Below are 24,550 nucleotides of genomic sequence, written 5' to 3' on the forward strand. Positions count from 1 at the left end.
GAATAGCATAATGGCCAACAAGGGTCAGGCTAGAGACTCTTGCCAATATGCTCGGGGTATTACTGATCGCCATATTTGGGGTCGGGAAGGAATTTTCCTCCAGGGTAGATTGGCTGAGCCTCTGGAGGTTTTTCGCCTTCCTCCGCAGCATGGGGCAGGGATCACTAGCAGGAGGGTCTCAGCCGATTGAAGTCACTAAAACACAGGATTGGGGACTTCAACGGCAGAGTCCAGGGAAGGGTATTGCGGCCTGCAGCATGCAGGGGGTCAGACCAGATGATCATAATGGTCCCTTCTGACCTTAAAGTCTATGAGTCTATGAGGTCAATACTAAAACCACTGAGCTATCTCTCTGGGGTCTACGTCTGGTTGCAGCTTTCCTTTGAGGCACTCATCGCCTTTGAAAGCATCCCCATATGCTTTTAAAATTGTCTCCATTGTCCACGGAACACCCCGTTTTGCTTCTTGCACTGCAGCTATAAAATTCTGACACTATATCCTGATCAGATCCATGGCTTCTATAGCTGTATACCCCAAGAGAGGTCTGGAGTGCTTACCATCCACCACCACAAACTTCAGTTAATACTATGAGGTCACATATTCCTATAGGCTACATCAGGGATCGGCAACCTTTGACACACGGCCCGCCAGGCTGATTTGTTTACCTGCCGTGTCCACAGGTTCGGCTGATTGCGGCGCCCTTTGGTCGCGGTTCACCGCCCCAGGCCAATGGGGGCAGCGGGAAGCAGCGGCTAGCACATACCTCGGCCCACGCCGCTTACCCTGGTGTGCCGCGTGCCAAAGGTTGCCAATCCCTGGGCTACATTATGCTCCCACTGTACATTAGCAGACTGCGCCTTCCCTTTGTAATGAGTGTGTTTGAGTCCAGTTCACACTGAGGAATCACATTGCGGGAAGCCCCACCATCCAGCTGAAATCGCAGAGGGCATTTCACTATTAACAGAGTTGCATGTACAGAGGTTGGTGTTGTCTTTTGTGTCCCAGCAGCCTGAACCTGATATGCTCTTGGACTCATGTCATCACTGCTGTCCATTTCCCTCTTGTACAAGTTTCACTGAATCTTTGAGACCTTCCTCTGCTCTTGCATACACTGACAAAATGGCTCAAATTGCCACATGCAATACTGTCCTAGCTCAGGGCACTGCTCCTTTACCAGCTCATGCTTTCTCCCAAAGTAAATGCATCTCACTATGGGTATGATATCCTGGCCACCTACTCTCCTTTTCTGTTGTCCCATCTCATGTACTTCTTGGGGTGTTGTGCCTCCTAGGGCTTTCATCCTGTCTTTTGCGGCTTCTACTGCATGCCCGACATTTAAGCATCTGTCTAATATGGGATCATCTTCCCTGAGCAGCCGCTCCCACAGGTGGTGATCCCAACTGCCACAGTCCCGACTAAGGAAGTCTGTCTAGCCCCATATATATATAAAACAGTAGCATAGGGATCTATCTCCACACCCCTTCAAACTGGTCTCTAGTGAAAAACCTGTGTTGCTCCACAGTTTCGTTTTGCTGTGGGGAACAACAGGTCTCCAGGGCTCCTAGGACTGCAGTGAGGCTGGAGGCAATGGTGAGCTTCAAAGTGCTGCAGATTTCTCTGTCTTGTTCCCCAATAAGGTAAAATAATAGTTTATCTTTCCTGCTGTTTTCATTCTCCTCCATGGCCAGGATTGCACATTGATTAGCTAGCATTTTTGATAAAATCTTTGTATCATGATTCAGCAGTGATATGGCCTATAAGAGGTGCATAAAGATAAGGTCTTTTCCAACTTTAGGGAGAACAACAGTAGCTTCTTTCATAGATAGTGGAAGTTCCTTGACAATTAAAGGTATCCCCCAATATAAACATCTTGAAACATTTAGCTGAAAATCAATCAGATCCTGGAGTTTTATCACTTTTCATCCTTGCAATTGCCTCTACAATTTCTTCTGATACTTCTTTCTCTAAAAGTTCTTTATCAATTTCATACATCTTTGGCAAGCCTGCTGTATTTCTAGATAATTTTGAATACCTTCAGAGCTTGGAGTATCTGAAGTATATATACCTTTATAATAAGCAGCAAAAGTGACACATTTCATTAGGATGAACAACTCTCTTTTGCTGATTGTTTTGCTACTGAATGCCTTTAGAGTTCGAAGCCAATAACTTATCACTTTTATTTCCTTTTTTGTAAAACATCCGTATATCTAATGGCTTTTTCAGTAGTCTGTCATCAACATATGCAATTCCCCCCTAATATTAATGAATTATCTGTATACTTTTTTTGAACCTATGTTTTAATGAATCTCTTGTAACCTTTTTATGTCCTATTCTGCTTTTAATTGTTCTTGACTTATTTCCCTTTTCAAATGAGAGGCTCTGCTAACCAGCTGATCCCTAAATACTTCTTTACCTGCCTCCTATAGTAGAACTCTCTTTATATTGTTCTGCAGATTAATCTTTGTCCTGGAGAAGCAAAAAATCATGTTCCAAAAAAGTGATCTTTGGGACCCATCCAAACTATCAATTATTGCTTCCAATGGGACACGATCTGACCATGTAATAGGACCAATTTCTGTAGATTACCCTCATTTCTTTAAGGATTTAAAGATTAACACTAAATCTATTATTGTATATAAATTATGACTGACTAGAATGTATAATCTCATTCTGCTGGATGCAATTCTCTCCAGCAATCTGAGACAGAATTGTTGGTATAGAAAGTCTAATGCTGCATTCATTTCCTTAGCTAATTTTTTTTATCAGATCTGTCCCAGTAAGGAATCAGTGTACAATTGAAGTCTCCTCCAAATATAATTTCCCTTTCCCATAATAATGTTGCAACATTTTAAAGAAATCCTTTAAAAAGTTATTTGCTTTTGACTCGTAGTATATACTGAGCCCACTGTTATTACTAAGCCAGCAATTGTGCCCTTTAATAAAATAAACCATCCCTCCTTATTCTTAAACTGATATTTAATCTGAAAAGTTACATGTTTAGCAAATATTATGCCCATTCTTCTTTTCTCTGGCTGAAGCAAAAAATGTCTACTGAAACCATTCACTGCTCATGACCATAATTTGCCCCTCGTAAAAAATGAACTTCTTGAAGTTAAATAAGTTCAGTGGGCTGGAGGGGTTTAACTAGTAACAAAAGGGGAGGGTAAAAAGATGGAAGATACGAGGACTCATTTAGCACAGAATCAAGATGTTGAGTACAAAATTAAACAAGGAACCAAAGGACAGGAAGAGAAGGAATTATTTAATTATCTACAAAGCAATGCTAGGAGCCTTGGTAACAAACAAGAGGAATTAGAATTGCTCATTTATTAGCATGAATTCAAGCTAGATACTATTACTGAAACTTGGTGGGATGATTCACGTAACTGGAACATTAAAATCAATTATTACAACCTATTTAAGAAAGATCAAGTGGGTAAAAGCTAAACTGAATCTCACTCTCTAAGCAGGGGGAAGGAATGCCAAATCCCAGTGAAGAAGAGAGGGGGTGGGGGTAGGTGTTCTTACAGAGGCGCCGACTCTGTGGGTGCTCCAGGGCTGGAGCACCCACAGGGAAAAATTGGTGGGTGCTCTGCACCCACCAGCAGCTCCCTGCCACGCCCCTCTGCCTCAGCTCACCTCCACCTCCACTTCACCTCTTCCCCTGAGTGTGCTGCGTGCCCATTTTTTCCCTCTGGCTCCCAGCGCTTGCGCTGCGAAACAGCTGTTTCACGGGGGCACGTGCTGGGAGGGAGGGGGGAGGAGGAGGAATGTGGCGCGCTCGGGGGAAGAGGCGGGGCCGGGACAGGGATTTGGGGAGGGGTTCAATAGGGGCAGGGAGGGGGCGGAGTTGGGATGCCGACTTTGGGTAAGGGGTTGGAATGGGGGCAGGGCAGGGGTGGAATCGGGGCGGGGCCAGAGGTGCACGAGCACCGGGAAAAGTTGGCGCCTATGTGTTCTTATATGGTGGTGTAGGTACTGCCTAAGGAGTTCTAGACATCATTTGGGCCTCCTGTCTCCACTGTTTAAAGAGGTAGCTGATTAGAGTCAGTTGAGAGTCTCTGTTTTGTTCAGTGATCACTAGAGCTGAAGTCACTGATAACCAGGTCTGGGTGCTGAACCTTACACCTGCTGTGGGACAGTGTTGCAGTGAAAGTGACTGCACAGCTTGCACTAACAATGAGGTTCCCCACTATCTGCTGAAGTCATTGAGAGCTGGATTATGTGTTGGAACTTCAGGATGTTATGTCACGATAGAGAAGCAGGTGGCAGAGTGAACGATGTAGCAGAGAGGCAGCGGTAGCAGAGTGAACAGCGGCAGCCGTGGGCAGCAATGGCAAAGTGAATGGCAGCAACTGTGAGGCAGTTGCAGCAGTGGCTGCAGCAGCAGAGGCATTGCTCCATTCCTTCACCTTTCGCGGGATGGGAGGTGAACCTCTGTGAATGCACCTCTGAACTCTGGGTCTCCACTAACCAAGCAACTGTGAGTGGGTCCTACAGAGGAGGAGGAGGAGGAGGAGGAGGAGGGTGTGTGTGTTAAGGGACATTTGTTTGTTGGGCTTTCACACTGCAAAGTGAGAAAATGAAGCAAAGAATAATGCCCAACATACTGTGTGGTGGGTGTTTGCCTATCGTCACATGCTTTTGAATTATGGTTGCGGTGTTTTGCCAAATTAATGTTGGGTCCTCCTTCCCCTTTTAATCAACGATCATTTTGTTGGACACAGACTTAATGCTTGTGAGAGGGAAAGTATTACCCCTTAGAAGCACCCAACGGTGTTATTTCGTTTTCCCAGATTCCTTGGTGAGACCTTGAGCCAGTTCTATTTTGTGTTGTTAAGAGAAACCACTAGACATTGAACGTGGCCTTTGTTGTTGCCGATTTCACCTGGCAGAAGGGTTACAGATGTAAATGGTAGAATTACATATAATAACGCAAAAAAGGCAGAAGTGTTCAATAAATATTTCTGTTCTGTATTTGGGAAAAGACTGATGATATTGTCTCACCATATGATGATAACACTCTGTTCCACTAGTATCTCAGGTGGATGTTAAACAACAGCTGCTAAAGTTAGACATTTTTGAATCTGCAAGTCCAGATAACTTGCATCCAAGAGTTTTAAAAGAGCTGGCTGAGAAGCTAGACTGTTTTTATTGATTTTCAATAAGTCTTGGAACACTGGGAAAGTTCCAATAGACTGGAAGAAAACTAATGTGCCAATATTTAAAAAGGATAAAGAGACTGACCTAGATAATTATTGGCCTGTCAGTCTGACATTTATCCTGTGCAAGATAATGGAGTAGCAGATAAAGGATTCAATTAATAAAGAATTAAAGAAGGGTAACATAATTAATGCCAAGCAACATTGGTTTATGGCAAATAGATCATGTCAAACTAAATTATTTTTTATGAGATTACATGTTTGGTTGATAGAAGTAATTGTGTTAATGTAATATACTCCGACTTCTGTAATGCATTTGACTTTGTACACATGACATTTTGATTAAAACCTAGAATTATATACAGTTAACATGGCACATATTAAATGGATTAAAATCTGGCTAACTGATAGGTCTCAAAATGTAACTATAAACAGGGAATCATCATGGAAAGGGTGTATTTCTAGTGGGTCCCTCAAGGATTGGTTCTTGGCCCTAACATTTGTATTAATGACCTGGAAGAAAACATAAAATCATCACTGATAAAGTTTGTAGATGACACAAAATTGGGGGAATGGTAAATAATGAAGAGGACAGGTCACTGATTCAGAGCAATCTGGATTACATGGTAAACCGAGTGCAAGCAAACAATGTGTGTTATGTTCACATCTAGGATCAAGGAATATAAGCCAGACTTACTCGATGGGGGACTATATTCTGGGAAGCAGTGACTTTGAAAAAGATTTAGGGTTTATGGTGGATTATCAGCTGAACATGAGCTCTCAGTGTGATACTGTGGCCAACATGCACTCACTCCCTTGATGAATAAACAAGGGAATCTCGAGTAGGAATACAGAGGTTATTTTACCTCCATATTTGGCACTGCTGCAACTGCTGCTGGGAGTACAGTGACCACAATTCAAGAAGGATGTAGAGAAATTGGAGTGGATTCAGAAAAGAGCCAAAATAATGATTAAAGGATTAGAAAACCTGGTTTATAGTGATAGATTAAATCTATTTAGTTTAACAAAGAGAATGTTAAGGGGTGACATGTCAATCACCAATTCCGTTCATTCTCCTTCTCATCCAGGTTTCTAAACAGTTTGTATAATTTTCCTAATGTTTCCTAATAGACATAAGAAGAACCTGTTTGTCCTTATTCTTTATAATAGTTAAAATTTTAATTTAGAAACGGAAATTAGAGCCTAAAACTTTCTAAAAATGCTGTGTCCAGAAAATCATTCTTTCCTTTTTGCCCTCTCTCCTCATTATACTTAGATTTTGCAGACATCTGTATCATCACCTACGATATTATGTATGTAAATGTGAACCGAAGTCTATGCACAACAACATAGGATAAGGAAAGTTTCATCTTAAATCATAAGTTCACTTGTCTTTAGATATTTAAACCAGATACTAGAATGTTAATGTATTTTTCCTTTATTATAGCTTTTAAAAAAGGAATAATGTAATCTGATTATTAATACAATAGTCCAGGGATCAGCAACCTTTGGCACGCGGCCCGTCAGGAAAATTCGCTGGTGGGCCGGGCTGGTTTGTTTACCTGCAGCGTCCGCAGATTCAGTCAATCGCAGCTCTCGCTGGCTGCGGTTCGCCGTTCTAGGCCAATGGAGGCTGCAGGAAGCGGTGTGGGCCAAGGAATGTGCTGGCCGCCGCTTCCCGCAGCCCCCATTGGCCTGGAACGGTGAACCATGGCCAGTGGGAGCTGCGATTTGCCAAACCTGCGGACACTGCAGGTAAACAAACCGTTCCGGCCCACCAGCGGATTTCCCTGATGGGCTGCGTGCCAAAGGTTGCCTATCCCTGCAATAGTCCATCAGGATCTGCTGCTATTAAATTCCATTAAATTTAGGCTTGGATGGTTTAGATTTTTATGTGAAAATATCAGTAAACAACATTGATTTCACCATACATACACAAACTGATGAAAAAATATTTCCATCTATGATCATCTAAATTTCCAGATAGGCAAAGTAAGAAAAATGTTGCTTGAGAATTTATTAGAGTTTTAATTTAAGGATATTTACATTGTATATTTTGACATTTGATGTTGAGAATTCATGTTTTAATGGATTAACTTTTAACAGTTTAGGTTTAACTTTTTGAATCTCAAAGTCCACTGTCATAAAACAATTACTGTCAGGTTCCTCTACAATTTCCCACAATTTGAAAATCTAAATTGATTAAAAAAGGCTTAAAATGCATAATTTTGTACAACTGTGAAAATTTAAATAGATACAAATCAAAACGTTTAAAAATAAACATCAGTATTATCTGTCAACATTTAAAAAATATCAAATTCTCCAAAACCTAATTGCATTAGTCAGAGCTCAGTTACTTAACAGTTACACTCCTTCCATCATCCATACACATATGTGGATAGATAATCTGTGTATTCTGAGTGTTTATAGCAATAAAATAATCTTTATTATTTTGCTAACCCTTATACAATTTGTCTTGCTAATGTTCAAGGAATATTCTTTTTTCCCTAGTACACTGATGGCTAAGTGTACACTGTGCTAGTCCCAGTAACTATGCATATTAAAATCTTTTAGAAAGAGCAGTATCTGCTTTTTAAGACAGCAATATTTTGGCCAATGGATTTTTTTTTATTGCCAAAGGAATTAGTTTATAATATGACTAAAAAATTTGCAAACTTCCAACTTTTAAATTAAAACTGCTTTTTATGTGAAGTGAATTACTGCAAAAATGTCTCAAATCTCAACCAAAGCCGTTAAACCACCAGTTGATAAAATAAAGTAAAAAATTTGTCAGATTTATTAGTGAGGAGAGCAAATTTGACCTTTAAAGGATCCTTCCAATTAATTTTAAAATATAGTCTAAAAACAATACATTTTATTAAAAAAAAAACAGTTAAGGTTGTTGTGTGACATCACCATACTTACCTATCAGATCATTTACAAAATCCAAGCACTTATAAGCAAAGAAAAATAATTCAAGACATATTAAACCGTATATGTAACATTATACATTTTTAACGTATTCTATACAAAACATAAATATGTTATTCTTATCAAGTGTAAACAAACACCTTTTTCAATACAACACAATCTTTATTCTGACCCATGGCATTTTTAATGTGTTATATTGATTTTTGTATAACTTTAAGGAATACTTTTATGTTTCAAGTATTATATTTATAGACAGAATATTTTTATAAAATAGTTATAATTACTCGAGATTTACAATGCTGTATATGTTGCTTTATAGGAAAACATATAACATTTTTTATTTATAAATTATGGACCAAATCATCAGTTTGTTGTCTAACCCATAATAAAGGGTGGTACTTTGTTGTGCTGCTCCTGGAAAACCACAGTAAGTCACAATCTCTCTCCTGGTTTTTCTGCTGCTCTGGGAAGGGATAAACTATCCAGGTCTCTATACTTGTAGTATATTTTCCCTGATGTGTCAACTTAACTACACCACATGTGGAATCAAGGTTTCACCCACCTGGGTGAAGGCAGGGACAGAGTGGTTCTGCAAAGCCTGCTTCCCTTGCATGAAAAAAGAAGAGGTATGTGGCACTGGTAGAAAAGAGTAAAAGGATCCCTTACGATGCCCCTGCTCCCTTCTAGCAGTGAGCAGGATGGGCCATAGTCTGGCTATATGTATATGGACTTGTATCTGAAGCTGATAAATGTCTCATTAATGTGTACATATGTAGGGCCAGATTCTGCCACACTTATGTTAAGTAGTACAGTGCTTTGCAATAAGTCCCATTGATTTAAATGGTACTATTTGTGTCAGTAACTAAGTAAGAAGTTCACAATCTGGCAATGTTTATATTTCTTCTTTAGAAAGGTTTTGTATTGAGATTACAGATGAAATAATTGTATTTATTTTGTGTCAGAGTTAAGACTGTTCTGTTGTGATAAAAAGTGCATTTCTTAATACTTGATCAAAATAATGTGTTTATGTTTATTATGTAGGCAACCTAAGATTAATTATATCTAACTTTTCATTTCCTTGCTCTTAAGAGCTTGGGTTTTGTAAATGATGTGATCGGTATCTATACTACTGTGGCTTACCAACTTTAACTGTTCTTTTAAAAACAATTTTAAGAAAATTCTTAGGGCTTCCAAAAATTGCTCATACATCTTTCTTTTGTCCACGTAAATTAAAATAGTTTTAAACATTTAAATAAATGACAGACAGGTATCAGATTATTAAATTACCATGGAGTGAGCTGTACTGCCCTACTTAATAGTGACTACTACTTTTCCATAATATACATAGAAAAAGCAATGAAAGGCATGGGAGAAGAATTATCTTAAAACTATGTTCTACATCTTTTAAAAAAACAACAAAAATTCAATTCCATTAAGGGCTCCAACCCCCAAAACAAAAGCCAGTGCTTACCCAACCACAAATTGTTCCTGCAACACTTGAAATTTCTGCTCCATTTCCCCTCTATATTTTTCTTTTAAACTGTCAAAAGCAAACAATGAAATAAAGTAATTTAGACTCTTATGTGTATACTTACACAGACATTCACTACATGTGCAGTGTTTCAACTTTTTTTTAATTTTGTAACTTTTCAATTGCAAATACCCCACGCACACTGAATTGTGGAGTAGCTCTGTGGAATAGCTCATAGTGAGTATGGCACTGGGATCTGGAGTAACCACAGCTCTGTGACAGCAGCTCTTGGAGTTGATGCAACACCCCGGGGTTTAGAGGAGCCTTGGCTCTGTTGGGTGGTGGCTTTGAGGTAACTCTAGGGATAGAGCAGCCTCCGCTCCATGGTAGAGATGGTATGTCAGTTGGGTTTGGATCAACTCCAGCTGTGTGGTGGCAGCACAGGCTAGAGAGGAGCAACAAACCGGGGGTTTAGAGAAACTCCAGTCCTGTGGTGGCAATAGTTAGAGTGAGTGTGAAATTTGGGATTGGCGCAGTCCTAGCTCTACACCTACAGCAATGAATTGGAGAAGTCTTGACACTAGGGTTCAGAGTAGGGCTGTCAAGCGATTAAAAATATTAATTGTGATTAATTGCACGATTAATTGTGCTGTTAAACAATAATAGAATACCTTTTATTTAAATATTTTTGGATGTTTTCCACATTTCAAATATATTGATTTCAATTTCAACACAGAATACAAAGTGTACATTGCTCACTTTATATTTTTTTAATAAATATTTGCACTGTAAAAATAAAATTCACTTAATACAAGTACTGTAGTGCAATCTCTTTATCATGAAAGTTGAACTTACAAATGTAGAATTATGCACAAAAAAACCTGCATTCAAAAATAAAACAATGTCAAACTTTAGAGCCTACAAGTCCACTTCTTCTTCAGCCAATTGTTCAGACAAACAAGTTTGTTTACATGTGCAAGAGACAATGCTGTCCGCTTCTTGTTTACATTGTCACCTGAAAGTTGGAACAGGCGTTCGCATGGCACTGTTGTGCCCGGCATTGCAAGATATTTACGTGCCAGATGCGCTAAAGATTAATATGTTCCTTCATGCTTCAACCACCATTTCAGAGGACATGCATCCATGCTGATGATGGGTTCTGCTCACTAACGATTCAAATCAGTGCAGACCAAAACATGTTCATTTTCATCATCTGAGTCAGATGCCACCAGCAAAAGGTTGATTTTCTTTTTTGGTGATTTGGGTTCTGTAGTTTCTGCATTGGAGTGTTGATCTTTTAAGACTTCTGAAAGTATGCTCCATACCTCGTTCCTCTCAGATTTTGGAAGGCACTTCAGGTTCTTATACCTTGAGTCAAGTGCTAGACCTATCTTTAGAAATCTCACATTAGTACCTTCTTTGCATTTTTTCAAATCTGCCGTGAAAGTGTTCTTAACATGAACAACATGCTGGGTCATCATCTGAGACTGCTATAACATGAAATATATGGCAGAATACATACAATTCTCCCTCAGGGAGTTCAGTCACAAATTTAATTAACACACTATATTTTAACGAGAATCATCAGCATGGAAGTATGTCCTCTGGAATGGTGGCTGAAGCATGAAGGGGCATACGAATGGTTAGCATATCTGGCATGTAAATACCTTGCAATGCTGGCTACAAAAGTGCCATGGGAACGCCTGTTCTCACTTTCAGGTGACGTAAATAAGAAGCGGATAGCATTAGCTCCCGTAAATGTAAACAAACTTGTTTGTCTTAGCGATTGGCTGAACAAGAAATAGGTCTGAATGGACTTGTAGGCTCTAAAGTTTTACATTGTTTTGTTTTTGAGTACAGTTATATAACAAAAAAAATCTACATTTGTAAGTTGCACTTTCATGATAAAGAGATTTCACTACAGTTCTTGTATGAGGTGAATTGAAAAATACTATTTCTTTTATCATTTTTAAGTGCAGCAACATGACAATAGAGTTTGGAACAGCCCCATCTTTGTGGAGTTAAGGACGAGACACAGCAAAAGTAACACTGGGGTGTGGAGTTGACTCAGCACCATGGTAAAGGTGGATCAAAGGAGGAGTGAAAACAGGGTGTAGAGCAGGTTCAGTTGGAGTGAATGTGCCTTTGGGGTGCAGAGCAGCCAATGTAGAGCACCACTAACTCTGTGGGACCAGGTACCAGAGTGAGGCTGACACTAGAATGGTGGCAGGGCAGGGGCCCTGTGGGGGCAGAGACCAATCAGAGTGAGACTGACATTTCCACAGAGGTGGGAGGGCAGCCCCAGCACTGCAGGAGCAGGGACCAGTCAGAGTGAGGCTGATACTGGCATGGGAGAGGGTAGCCCTGGCTCTTTGGGGGCAGAGACAAGTCAGGGTGAGGCTGGCACAGGCACAGGGGAGAGGGGCAACTCCGGCTCTCTGGGGGCAGGGACCAGTCAGGGTGGGGCTGGTGTTGACATTGGCACGGGGTAGGTACCCGGCTCTGTGGGAGCAGGGACCAGTCGGGGGAGGCTGACACTGGCACAGGGGCAGCCCCGGCTCTGTGGGGGCAGGGACCAGTCGGGGTGAGGCTGGCACTAGTACGGGGTAGGTACCTGGCTCTGTGGGGCTGGGACCAGTCGGAGTGAGGCTGGCACTGGCACGGGGTAGGTACCTGGCTCTGTGGGGCTGGGAGCAGTCGGGGTGAGGCTGGCACTGGCACGGGGTAGGTACCTGGCTGTGTGGGGGCAGGGAGCAGTCGGGGTGAGGCTGGCACTGGCACGGGGTAGGTACCCGGCTCTGTGGGGGCAGGGAGCAGTCGGGGTGAGGCTGGCACTGGCACGGGGTAGGTACCCGGCTGGGTGGGGGCAGGGAGCAGTCGGGGTGAGGCTGGCACTGGCACGGGTAGGTACCTGGCTCTGTGGCAGTGCCCGCTGCAGGGACGCTCACGCCGGGTGGGTGCTGGCGGTGGAGTCGGCCCCAGACCCCGGCGCTGCTCAGCTTCGGACGCAGCGCGGGATCAGCCCGGCGTCTCGCTGCTCCCCCGGGCGGACAGGGGCAGTTACCAGCCTGGCTCCTGCTCTGCTCCTGCGAGCGTGCGTGCGCCGGCCGCAGCGCAGCGCGGTCCCAGCCCCCGGCACCCGCCACCCAGCCACGCCGTCCCGCCCCGGCTGCCGCCTTCCCGCACCCCGCGGCGGTTACAGGACAGGCCCGGCGGCTTCTCCTGTTACCAGGGCAACGCGAAAGGCCAACGGGAGGAGGCGCGTTGCCGGGGGAGCGGGCTGGAGGGCGAGGGCGGACGGGCGGGGCAGGACCGGGCTGGGGAAAGGAGCTGGGGCGGGACCGGGGAAAGGGTCAGGCTCAGGGTCTGAGACCAGCGGACTTGCAGGGGACGGGGCAGGAGGCGGGTCAGAGAATGAGGGGGCGGGGCGGTGAGGGGACTGGGCAGCGAATGGGGCTGAGTGTGAGGGGACGGGGCAGGCAATGACGGGGTTGGGATGGGGAGGGGGCTGAGTGTGAGGGGATGGGGCAGGCAATGACAGGGTTGGGAGGGTAGGGAGGGGGCTGAGTGTGAGGGGATGGGGCAGGCAATGACAGGCTTCGGATAGGGCGGGGAGGGGTCTGAGTCTGAGGGTTCAGGGCAGGCAATGACAGGGTTGGGATGGGGAGTGGAGGGGGCTGAGTGTGAGGGCTCAGGCGTGCAGGCTCTAGGGTGGGGATGGAGATGAGGGGTTCAGGGTTCAGGAGGGGGCTGCAGGTTGAGGTAGGGGGTTGGGGTGCAGGGGGGTGAGGGCTCCATCTGGGGGTGTGGGCTCTGGGGTGGGGTTGGCAATGAGGGGCCCAGGAGGGGGCTCCAAGCTGGGTGTGGGCCAGAGAAACTCAGGGTGTGGGAGGGGTCTCTGGGCTTGAGCAGAGGGTTGGGGTGCGGGAGGGGGTGAGGATTCCATATGGGGGTGCAGGCTCTGGGGTGGGGCCGGGAATGAGGGGTTTGGGTGCAGGAGCGGGCTCTGGGTTTGGGGGGGGCTCAGAGCTAGGGTTGGGGCTCGGGGTTGGGGCATGGGCTTCGGCGCCCACTCAGTGGCACAGCGTGGGGGCTAAGGCAGGCATCCTGCCTGTCCTGGCACTGCGGACCGCGCTGCACCGGGAAGCAGCCAGCAGGTCTGGCTCCTAGGTGGAGGCATGGCAGAAGGCTCTGCGTGCTGCTCTCGCCCGCAGGCATCGCCCTCGCAGTAGGAGCGTGGAACTGGTGCTTGGAGCGGGTGCAATGTGCGGAGCCCTGTGGCCCCCCTGCCTAGGAGCTGGACCTGCCGGCCAGTTCCGGGGTGCAGTGCAGAGTCAGGACAGGTAGGGTTAGCCTGCCTTAGCTCCGCAGCACCGCAGACCGAACTTTTAATGGCCCGGTTGGCGGTGCTGACTGTAGCCGCCAGGGTCCCTTTTCGATCAGGTGTTCTGGTTAAAAACTGGACACCTGGTCACCCTACCTGTCACACTCTGCCCTGTCTCCCAACCCCTGACCTCACTGCCCAAGACCTACCATGCCCTGCCCCTCACATTCAGTACTGTTCCTTCACCGCCCCAACCCTGTCACTGCCTGCCCCAAACTCTTATATTCAGCCCCCTCCCAAGCCTGTTATTGCCTGCCCCGAACCATGAGGCGAACTGAGGCAGCCACCTCAGGTGCCAGACTGTGGGGGGAAGGGGGGCGCCACTAGGACCCAGAGTGTAGAAAATTGTGTCTGCTGCTGGCGCATATGTATTCTCTCTGCTCTAGATGCACGGAGATGGTGGAGTGGTGTGCTGGAGGAAGGAGGACACAAGAGATATAACAGGCAGGCAGGAGAAAAGGTGAGAGGGACTAACAGAAAGCAGCAGTCGCTGCAGGGAGTGAAAGGAGGAGGTGTCTCTTATGTACCTCTCTAGCACCCCCAGGAGCCTAGACTGATTAACACCAGCTTCTCAGGGAGCTTCCTGTTTCCTGATGCTTCCCTGAACCCACTTGAGGAGAACAGGCAGTCAACTGAAGTAGTAGGAGCCAGTTAGGCCCTTAAGACCCTGATATCTTCCCTCACTCAGGCCCTGCTACCAGCCTGCTTATTTGTCCCCTTCACTTGAGTGTTGAGAGCCACTATAGCTGGCACAGAACAGCAGTCATGAGTGCAAGAAGAAAATGCCCCTCTGGGGCAGGTTTCAGAAAAAGAAAGAAAGCAAAGGAAGCTTTTCTATCTAAGCAGGAAGGACGTCTCCTGAGATACATAGACACAAATGTTCACGGTGAGCCTTTCGGCCCCAGTGAGGATGTGAGTGGTGAGGAGATGCCTGATCTTCCAGTTAGTCAGAGTGCGGGTGACCTGGTAGCTACTCCAGCATCCATATCTTCATCTCAAATGGATGTAACCATGCACATTCCTGAAGAAAAGTGTAGATCAGAGAAGAGTGTGATGGAGGCGCAAGAAACAGCTGCTGCGGAGTTTAATTCCTTAAGTCTAGATGATCCAGGACTGTGGACCCACTTGAGCAGTAGCCTGAGGGACTTCCTTGTACTGCATGGGCCACAGCAAGTGAAAAACTTCATGTTCCCCAAAGACAATGAAAATAGAAGTTTCCATCCAACACATTACTGGCATGAAATCCCCAATGGTGACAAAGTGGAGAGGCCATGGCTTATGTACTCAAAAACCCAGAATGCTGCATACTGTTTCTGTTGCAAACTCTTCCAGTCTAACTTTCCAGTCGCATTGAGTTCTCCAGGAACAAAGGACTGGAAAAATCTAGCTAGAAATCTGGCATGCCACGAGAAGGCAGCAAATCACCAGAGAGCATTCCATAGGTGGAAAGAGCTTGAGATGAGACTAAGGTTAAAGGCCACCATAGATTATCAGCATCAAGAGAAGATTGCATCAGAGTCTCTTTACTGCCAAAATGTTCTGAAAAAGCTCATTGCCATTGTGAGAATGCTTGCTACTCAAAACCTAGCACTGCTTGGCACTTCAGATCAGCTCTATGTGCCAAACAATGGAAACTTCCTTAAAATTGTGGAGCTGATGGCTGAGTTTGATGCTGTACTCCAGGAGCATCTAAGAAGAGTCACCACCCAAGAAATGTACACACACCACTACCTTGGAAAAACCATTCAAAATAGGATCATAGAGTTACTGGCAACAAAAGTCAAACAGAAGATTGTGGCAGATCTGAAGTAAGCAAGATATTGTTCTGTTATTCTGGACTGCACACCTGATATCAGCCATACGGAAAAAATGACTTTAATGGTGTGTTTTGTAACAACAACAGAACCTAGTGAAAATGTCCCTCCAATGATGACTGTCAGAGAGCATTTTCTAGAATTTATTAACATTAATGATACTACAGGAGCGGGTATGACAAATGTGCTTCTTAAAAAGCTGGAAGATACAGGAATTGCGATAGCTGACATGAGAGGTCAGGGCTACGATAATGGTGCCAACATGAGAGGAAAGAACAGAGGAGCACAGACACAGATCCGAGAGTTAAACCCTCAAGCTTTTTTTGTCCCGTGCAGTTCTCATTCATTGAACTTAGTGGTGAGTAAAGCAGCTTCATCTTCTAGTGAGGCTGCTGAATTTTTTAATGTAATTCAAAGCATCTAAGTATTTTTCTCTGCATCAACTCATCGATGGCATAATACGATAGCATTCAATATCCCTGTGGTGGGAAGAACATCTCAGCAGCCCAACCCTGTGGCATTTAATTTCAAAAGGGGTAACTATGCAAAAATGAGGGGGTTAGTTAAACAGAAGTTAAAAGGTACAGTGACTAAAGTGAAATCCCTGCAAGCTGCATGGGTGCTTTTTAAAGACACCATAATAGAGGCCCAACTTCTATGTTTACCCCAAATTAAGAAACACAGTAAAAGAACTAAAAAAGAGCCACCGTGGCTTAACAACCATGTAAGAGAAGCCGTGAGAGATAAAAAGAATTCCTTTAAAAAGTGGAAGTCAAATCCTAGTGAGGCAAATAGAAAGGAGCATAAACGCTGCCAAATTAATAAGAAAAGCCAAAGAGGAGTTTGAAGAACGGCTAGCCAAAAACTCCAAATGTTTTTTAAGTACATCAGAAGCAGGAAGCCTGCTAAACAACCAGTGGGGCCCCTTGATGATCGAGATACAAAAGGAGCGCTTAAAGACGATAAAGTCATTGCAGAGAAACTAAATGGATTCTTTGCTTCAGTCTTCACGGTTGAGGATGTTAGGGAGATTCCCAAACCTGAGCTGGCTTTTGTAGGTGACAAATCTGAGGAACTGTCACGGATTGAAGTGTCACGAGAGGAGGTTTTGGAATTAATTGATAAACTTAACATTAACAAGTCACCGGGACCAGATGGCATTCACCCAAGAGTTCTGAAAGAACTCAAATGTGAAGTTGCGGAACTGTTAACTAAGGTTTGTAACCTGCCCTTTAAATCGGCTTCTGTACCCAATGACTGGAAGTTAGCTAATGTAACGCCAATATTTAAAAAGGGCTCTAGAGATGATCCCGGCAATTACAGACCGGTAAGTCTAACTTCTGTACCGGGCAAATTAGTTGAAACAATAGTTAAGGATAAAATTGTCCGACACATAGAAAAACATAAACTGTTGAGCAATAGTCAACATGGTTTCTGTAAAGGGAAATCGTGTCTTACTAATCTATTAGAATTCTTTGAAGGGGTCAACAAACATGTGGACAAGGAGGATCCAGTGGACATAGTGTACTTAGATTTCCAGAAAGCCTTTGACAAGGTCCCTCACCAAAGGCTCTTATGTAAACTAAGCTGCCATGGGATAAAAGGGAAGGTCCTTTCGTGGGTTGAGAACTGGTTAAAAGACAGGGAACAAAGGGTAGGAATTAATGGTAAATTCTCAGAATGGAGAGGGGTAACTAGTGGTGTTCCCCAAGGGTCAGTCCTCGGACCGATCCTATTCAACTTATTCATAAATGATCTGGAGAAGGGGGTAAACAGTGAGGTGGCAAAGTTTGCAGATGATACTAAACTGCTCAAGATAGTTAAGTCCAAAGCAGACTGTGAAGAACTTCAAAAAGATCTCACAAAACTAAGTGATTGGGCAACAAAATGGCAAATGAAATTTAATGTGAATAAATGTAAAGTAATGCACATTGGAAAAAATAACCCCAACTATACATACAATATGATGGGGGCTAATTTAGCTACAACAAGTCAGGAAAAAGATCTTGGAGTCATCGTGGATAGTTCTCTGAAAATGTCCACGCAGTGTGCAGAGGCGGTCAAAAAAGCAAACAGGATGTTAGGAATCATTAAAAAGGGGAGAGAGAATAAGACAGAGAATATATTATTGCCCTTATATAAATCGATGGTACGCCCTCATCTCGAATACTGCGTACAGATGTGGTCTCCTCATCTCAAAAAAGATATACTGGCACTAGAAAAGGTTCAGAAAAGGGCAACTAAAATGATTAAGGGTTTGGAACGGGTCCCATATGAGGAGAGATTAAAGAGGCTAGGACTCTTCAGTTTGGAAAAGAGGAGACTAAGGGGGGATATGATAGAGGTATATAAAATCATGAGTGATGTGGAGAAAGTGGATAAGGAAAAGTTATTTACTTATTCCCATAATACAAGAACTAGGGGTCATCAAATGAAATTAATAGGCAGCAGGTTTAAAACAAATAAAAGGACGTTCTTCTTCACGCAGCGCACAGTCAACTTGTGGAACTCCTTACCTGAGGAGGTTGTGAAGGCTAGGACTATAACAGAGTTTAAAAGAGAACTGGATAAATTCATGGTGGTTAAGTCCATTAATGGCTATTAGCCAGGACAGGTAAGGAATGGTGTCCCTAACCTCTGTCTGTCAGAGGGTGGAGATGGATGGCAGGAGAGAGATCACTTGATCATTGCCTGTTAGGTTCACTCCCTCTGTGGCACCTGGCATTGGCCACTGTCGGTAGACAGGATACTGGGCTAGATGGACCTTTGGTCTGACCCGGTATGGCCTTTCTTATGTTCTTATGATGGCAAATTTTGAAGCAACATCTGGGAACATCCTCTCTGACACTGAAACCACTGAATGCCACATGATGGGAAAGTCTAGTGGAGGCGATAAAGCCTATCAAACACCAAATTGGGAAGATAGATGATGCCATAGTTGCCATTATGGAGGATAATGCTATGACAGGAACTGTTCATGGGAGAACAGTGGCAGAGGGAAATGGAACCGCCAGAAACATACATAACTTCAAATTTCTGTGTGTCTTAGTGTTGTGGAATGACATACTGTTTGAAATAAATGTTGTAAGCAAGAGACTCCAAGGTGTTGACCTTGATATATCTGGAGCAATGGAACAACTGGACAAAGCAAAGTCATACCTACAGTCTTATCGGTCAGATGAGGGGTTTCAAAACATTCTGAAGAGTGTACAGAAGTTGGCAGAGGAACTTCACACTGAAGCTATTTTCCCACCCGTTCAAGAATACAAGAGTCACTGAAGAAGAAGACATTTTGATTATGAGGCATGGGATAATCCCATAAGAAACCCCAAACAGCAATTCAAAGCTGAATTCTTTAACCAGGTGCTAGATTGTGAAATACAGTCAGTTGAAGAACCTTTCATGCAGCTCAAGGAACACAGCAGTACATTTGGGATGTTGTAGGATATTCCAAAACTCCTCACTATAGCTGAAGAAGACCTATATCAGCAATGCAGGGCACTAAAGACAGTGTTGACGCATGATGACATGTGCGATATTGATGCAAGTGATTTAGGTGATGAACTGAAAGCCCTTTCAAGATACATTTCAGCAGGATCAACTCCAAAGGCTGTTCTGGAATATAGGTGCACAAATAAGATGACCCTCTTTCCAAATGCTTTTGTTGCTCTGTGCATACTTCTAACATTTCCTGTAACAGTTGCCAGTGGAGAACACAGCTTCTCCAAGCGGAAGTTAATAAAAACATATCTACGCTCCTCAATGACACAGTAGAGGGTGGTCGGCCTTGCAACCGTCTCAATAGAGCATGAGCTGGCCCAGCCTGTGGACCTTCAGAAAGCAGTTCAAATTTTTGCAACCAAGAAGGCAGGGAAGCACCACTTTGATTATTCAAACATATAAAAATGCCAGGGTTTACTATTCAGACAAGAAAAGTTACATTTGCTGTTCAGGTGTTTGAAAGTTAAGTGTTACTTAAAATTTTTGAACAAGGCATTTTAAGTTGTTAGTTCTCCTTTATTGGGGTAGATAGCAGAGCAGTACCATGAGAGGAATAGAACAGGAAGAAGGCAGAATTGAGACCTTTCAAAGTTTTGGCCCAAGCGAGGGGACATGGAGGCGTCATTTGAGCTCCCCGCCTCAGGTGCAAAAATGTTGTGGGCCGGCCCTGCCGAACCCTCACATTCTGCTCCCTCCCTTCCCCATCCCAACCCTGTCACTACCTGCCCCGAACCCTCACACTCTGCTCCCTCCCTTCCTCATCCCAACCCTTTCATTGCCTGCCCCATCCTCTCAAAATCACACCTTCCTTCCTAACCATGTTCTTTACAAAAAAGTCAGTCTTTAAAGACTAGCTGATAATAAAATGAAATGCAAAATTTCCAAAAAGTTTGCTCCCCTCCCCCCATTCTTTAGCTCAGCATTTACTAAGGCCTGGTCTACACTACAAGTTTAGGTCGAATTTAGCAGCATTAAATCGAATTAACCCTGCACCTTTCCACATAACGAAGCCATTTACTTTGACATAAAGGGCTTTTAAAATCTATTTCTGTACTCCTCCCCGACGAAGGGAGTAGCGCCGAAATCAACATTGCCAGTTCGAATTAGGGTTAGTGTGGGCGCAATTCGACGGTATTGGCCTCCGGGAGCTATCCCACAGTGCACCATTGTGACTGCTCTGGACAGCAATCTGAACTCGGATGCACTGGCCAGGTAGACAGGAAAAGCCCCGCGAACTTTTGAATTTCATTTCCTGTTTGCCCAACATGGAGAGCAAAGGTGACCACGCAGAGCTCATCAGCACAGGTAACCATGCAGTCTGAGAATCAAAAAAGAGCACCAGCACGGATCGTACGGGAGGTACTGGATCTGATCGCTGTATGGGGAGAGGATTCCATGCTAGCAGAACTACGTTCCAAAAGACGAAATGCCAAAACATTTGAAAAAATCTCCAAGGGCATGATGGAGAGAGGCCACAATAGGGACTCATATCAGTGCTGCGTGAAAGTTAAGGAGCTCAGACCAGAAAGCATACCGGAAAACCAAAGAAGTAAACGGACACTCCAGGGCAGAGCCGCAGACATGCCGCTTCTATGCTGAGCTGCATGCAATTCTAGGGGGGGCCGCCACCACTACCCCACCCCTGACCGTGGATTCCGGTGAGGGGGTACTCTCAGCCATGCCTGAGGATTTTGCGGACGGGGAAGATGATGAGGAGGAGGTGGAGGAGCTTGTGGAGAGCACACAGTACTCCGTTCTCCCCAACAGCCAGGATCTTTTTCTCAGCCTGACTGAAGTACCCTCCCAACCCTCCCAAGGCGGTATCCCAGACAGTGAAGCCATGGAAGGGACCTCTGGTGAGTGTACCTTTGTAAATATAAAACATGGTTTAAAAGCAAGTGATTTTAATGATTAATTTGCCCTGAGGACTTGGGATGCATTCTTGGCCAGTACAGCTACTGGAAAAGTCTGTTAACATGTCTGGGGATGGAACAGAAATCCTCCAGGGACATCTCCATGAAGCTCTCCTGGAGGTACTCCAAAAGCCTTTGCAGAAGGTTTCTGGGCAGTGCAGCCTTATTCCGTCCTCCATGGTAGGACACTTTACCTCGCCATGCTAGAAGCAAATAATCTGGTATCATTGCATGACAAAGCCTGGCAGCATATGGTCCCGGTGTTTGTTGGCATTCAAGCAACATCCGTTCTTTATTTCACTGTGTTATCCTCAGGAGAGTGATATCATTCATGATAACCTGATTGAAATACGGGAATTTAATTAAGGGGACAGAGGTGGCCGTTCCTACTGGGCTGTTTACCTGTGGCTGAAAAGAAATCCTTCCCTGCAGTTAGCCAAACGGTGGGGAGGAGGGGGGCATTGGCGCTGAGCTTTTCGCATTTGGCTAGCAGGGATCTTCCCTGATACCAGCCACGCGGTGGTGGGAGGGGTAAAGCGATCATCCCAGAGAATTGGATGGGGCGGGGGTTAGTTTGGTTTCTGCTGCTGCACATTAACACGAAAGCCGCAGCACTCAATGGGCTTTGCTTGGTATGGGAAAGGAGGGCGCTGCTTTTATGAAGGTTGCAGAAGCCGAAAGACAATGGCTTACCATGGCCACATGCAAGCCGAATTCTGTTGCCCGGCCCTGCGTCTGTGATCTCTAACACCAAAGCCTCAGGCACTCAATATTAAGATGCAAAATGCGACCTTGTACCAAAATCACATGTGCTATGTAATGTGAATAGTGTTGTTCACCATGAAAGAGTATAAGCATTGTTCTGTAAAATGTATCTTTTTAAATACTTCTCTCCCTTTTTTTCCCTCCCGCAGCTGCAAATTTTTCAAGCCTCCCTCCTCCGTCCCGAAGGCTATCTCAGATAAGGCGGCGAAAAAAAAATGCATGCAAGACGACATGTTCTCAGAGATCATGCAGTCGACCCGCAATGAAAGAGCTCACCTGAATGAGTGGAAGGACACGGTATCAAAGTACAGGATGCTGCCAATGAACGTGAGGACAGGAGGGACCAACGTGAGGACAGGAGGGATGCTCGAGGTGAGANCAATGAACGTGAGGACAGGAGGGACCAACGTGAGGACAGGAGGGATGCTCGAGGTGAGAGGTGGCGGCAGGAAGATCAGAGGAGGCAGGATGCAACGCTGCGGCTGCTGCATGATCAAACGGACATGCTCCGGGGGGAGGCTCCGTGCACCCTGCCACTCCACCCCAGTGGACAGCCCAAGCAAAAGGCTGTCATTATTTTGAACTTTTGAAGTGGCCTTTTCCTTCCCTCCTCCCAAACCCCACCCGGGCTACCTTGTCAGTTCTCTCCCTATGTTTATAATCAATTAATAAAGAATACATGATTTTTAAACGATAGTGACTTTATTTCCTTTGAAAGCAAGCTGTGATCGAAGAGGGGAGGGTGGGTTGCTTACAGGGAATGAGTCAATCAAGGGGGTGGGTTTTCATCAAGGAGAAACAAACAGAACTTTCACACCATAGCCTGGCCAGTCATGAAACTGGTTTTCAAAGCTTCTCTGATGCGCAGCGCTTCCTGGTGTGCTCTTCTAATCGCCCTGGTGTCTGGCTCCGCGTAATCAGTGGCCAGGTGATTTGCCTCAACCTCCCACCCCACCATAAACATCTCCCCCTTACTCTTACAGAGACTGTGGAGCACACAGCAAGCAGCAATAACAATGGGAATATTGATTTGGCTGAGGTCTCAGCGAGTCAGTAAAGTGTGCCAGTGACCCTTTAAACGGCCAAATGCACATTCTACCACCATTCTGCACTTGCTCAGCCTGTAGTTGAACAGCTCCTGACTACTGTCCAGGCTGCCTGTGTATGGCTTCATGAGCCATGGCATCAAGGGGTAGGCTGGGTCCCCAAGGATAACTATAGGCATTTCAACGTCCCCAACGGTTATTTTCTGGTCTGGGAAGTAAATCCCTTGGTGCAGCTGTTTAAACAGACTAGTGTTCCTGAAGACGCGCACGTCATGAACCCTTCCCGGCCATTCCAGGATGTTGTTGAAATGTACCTTGTGATCCACCAGTGCTTGCGGCACCATTGAAAGTACCCCTTGTGGTTTATGTACTGGCTGCCCTGGTGCTCTGGTGCCAAGATAGGGATATGGGTTCCATCTATCGCCCCACCACAGTTAGGGAATCCCATTGCAGCAAAGCCATCTACTGTGACCTGCACATTTCCCAGAGTCACTACCTTGGTAGCAGCAGCTCAGTGATTGCTTTGGCTACTTGCATCACAGCAGCCCCCACAGTAGATTTGTCCACTCCAAATTGATTCCCGACTGACCGGTAACTGTCTGGCGTTGCAAGCTTCCACAGGGCTATCACCACTCACTTCTCAACTGTGAGGGCTGCTCTCATCTTGGTATTCTGGCGGTTCAGGGCAGGGGAAAGCAAGTCACAAAGTTCCATGAAAGTGCCCTTACGCATGCGAAAGTTTCGCAGCTACTGGGAATCGTCCCACACCTGCAACACTATGCGGTCCCACCAGTCTGTGCTTGTTTCCCGGGCCCAGAATAGGCGTTCCACGGCTAGAATCTGCCCCAGTGACACCATGATCCCCAAAGCGCCGGGACCCGCTGTTTGAGAGAATTCTATGTCCCAAGTCCTCATCACTCTCGTCGCCGCACTGCCGTCGCCGCCTCCTCCTCGCCTGGTTTTTCAGGTTCTGGTTCAGCATAAACTGCACGATAATGTGCACGGTGTTTACAATGTGCATGACTGCTGTCTTGAGCTGACCTGGCTCCATGCTTGCTGTGGTATGGCGTCTGCACAGTTCACCCAGGAAAAAAAGGCACAAAACGGTTGTCTGCCGTTGCTTTCATGGAGGGAGAGGGAGGATGTACCCAGAACCACCCGCGACAATGTTTTTTGCCCCATCAGGCATTGGGATCTCAACTCAGAATTCCAATGGGCGGGGGAGACTGCGGGAACTATGGGATAGCTATGGGATAGCTACACACATTGCAACACTCCGGAAGTCGACGCTAGCCTCGGTACATGGATGTGCACCGCCGAATTAATGTGCTTAGTGTGGCTGCATACACTCGACTTTATACAATTTGTTGCCAAAAATCGAATTCTCTAAAATTGGAGTAATCACGTAGTGTAGACATACCCTAACAGTATCTCGTGGGGCAGCTAATTTTCTTTTGCAGCTTCCATGAAGGTCACTAAAAATTATGTTTCCACTTTGAAATATCAAGTTCACTTAATTTTTCTATTTTTAAAATTTAGTTTCAGCAGTATTCTTTTTTTATG

This window comes from Trachemys scripta, chromosome 1 (assembly GCF_013100865.1).
Source record: "Trachemys scripta elegans isolate TJP31775 chromosome 1, CAS_Tse_1.0, whole genome shotgun sequence".
In the NCBI taxonomy this organism is placed as follows: domain Eukaryota; kingdom Metazoa; phylum Chordata; order Testudines; family Emydidae; genus Trachemys; species Trachemys scripta.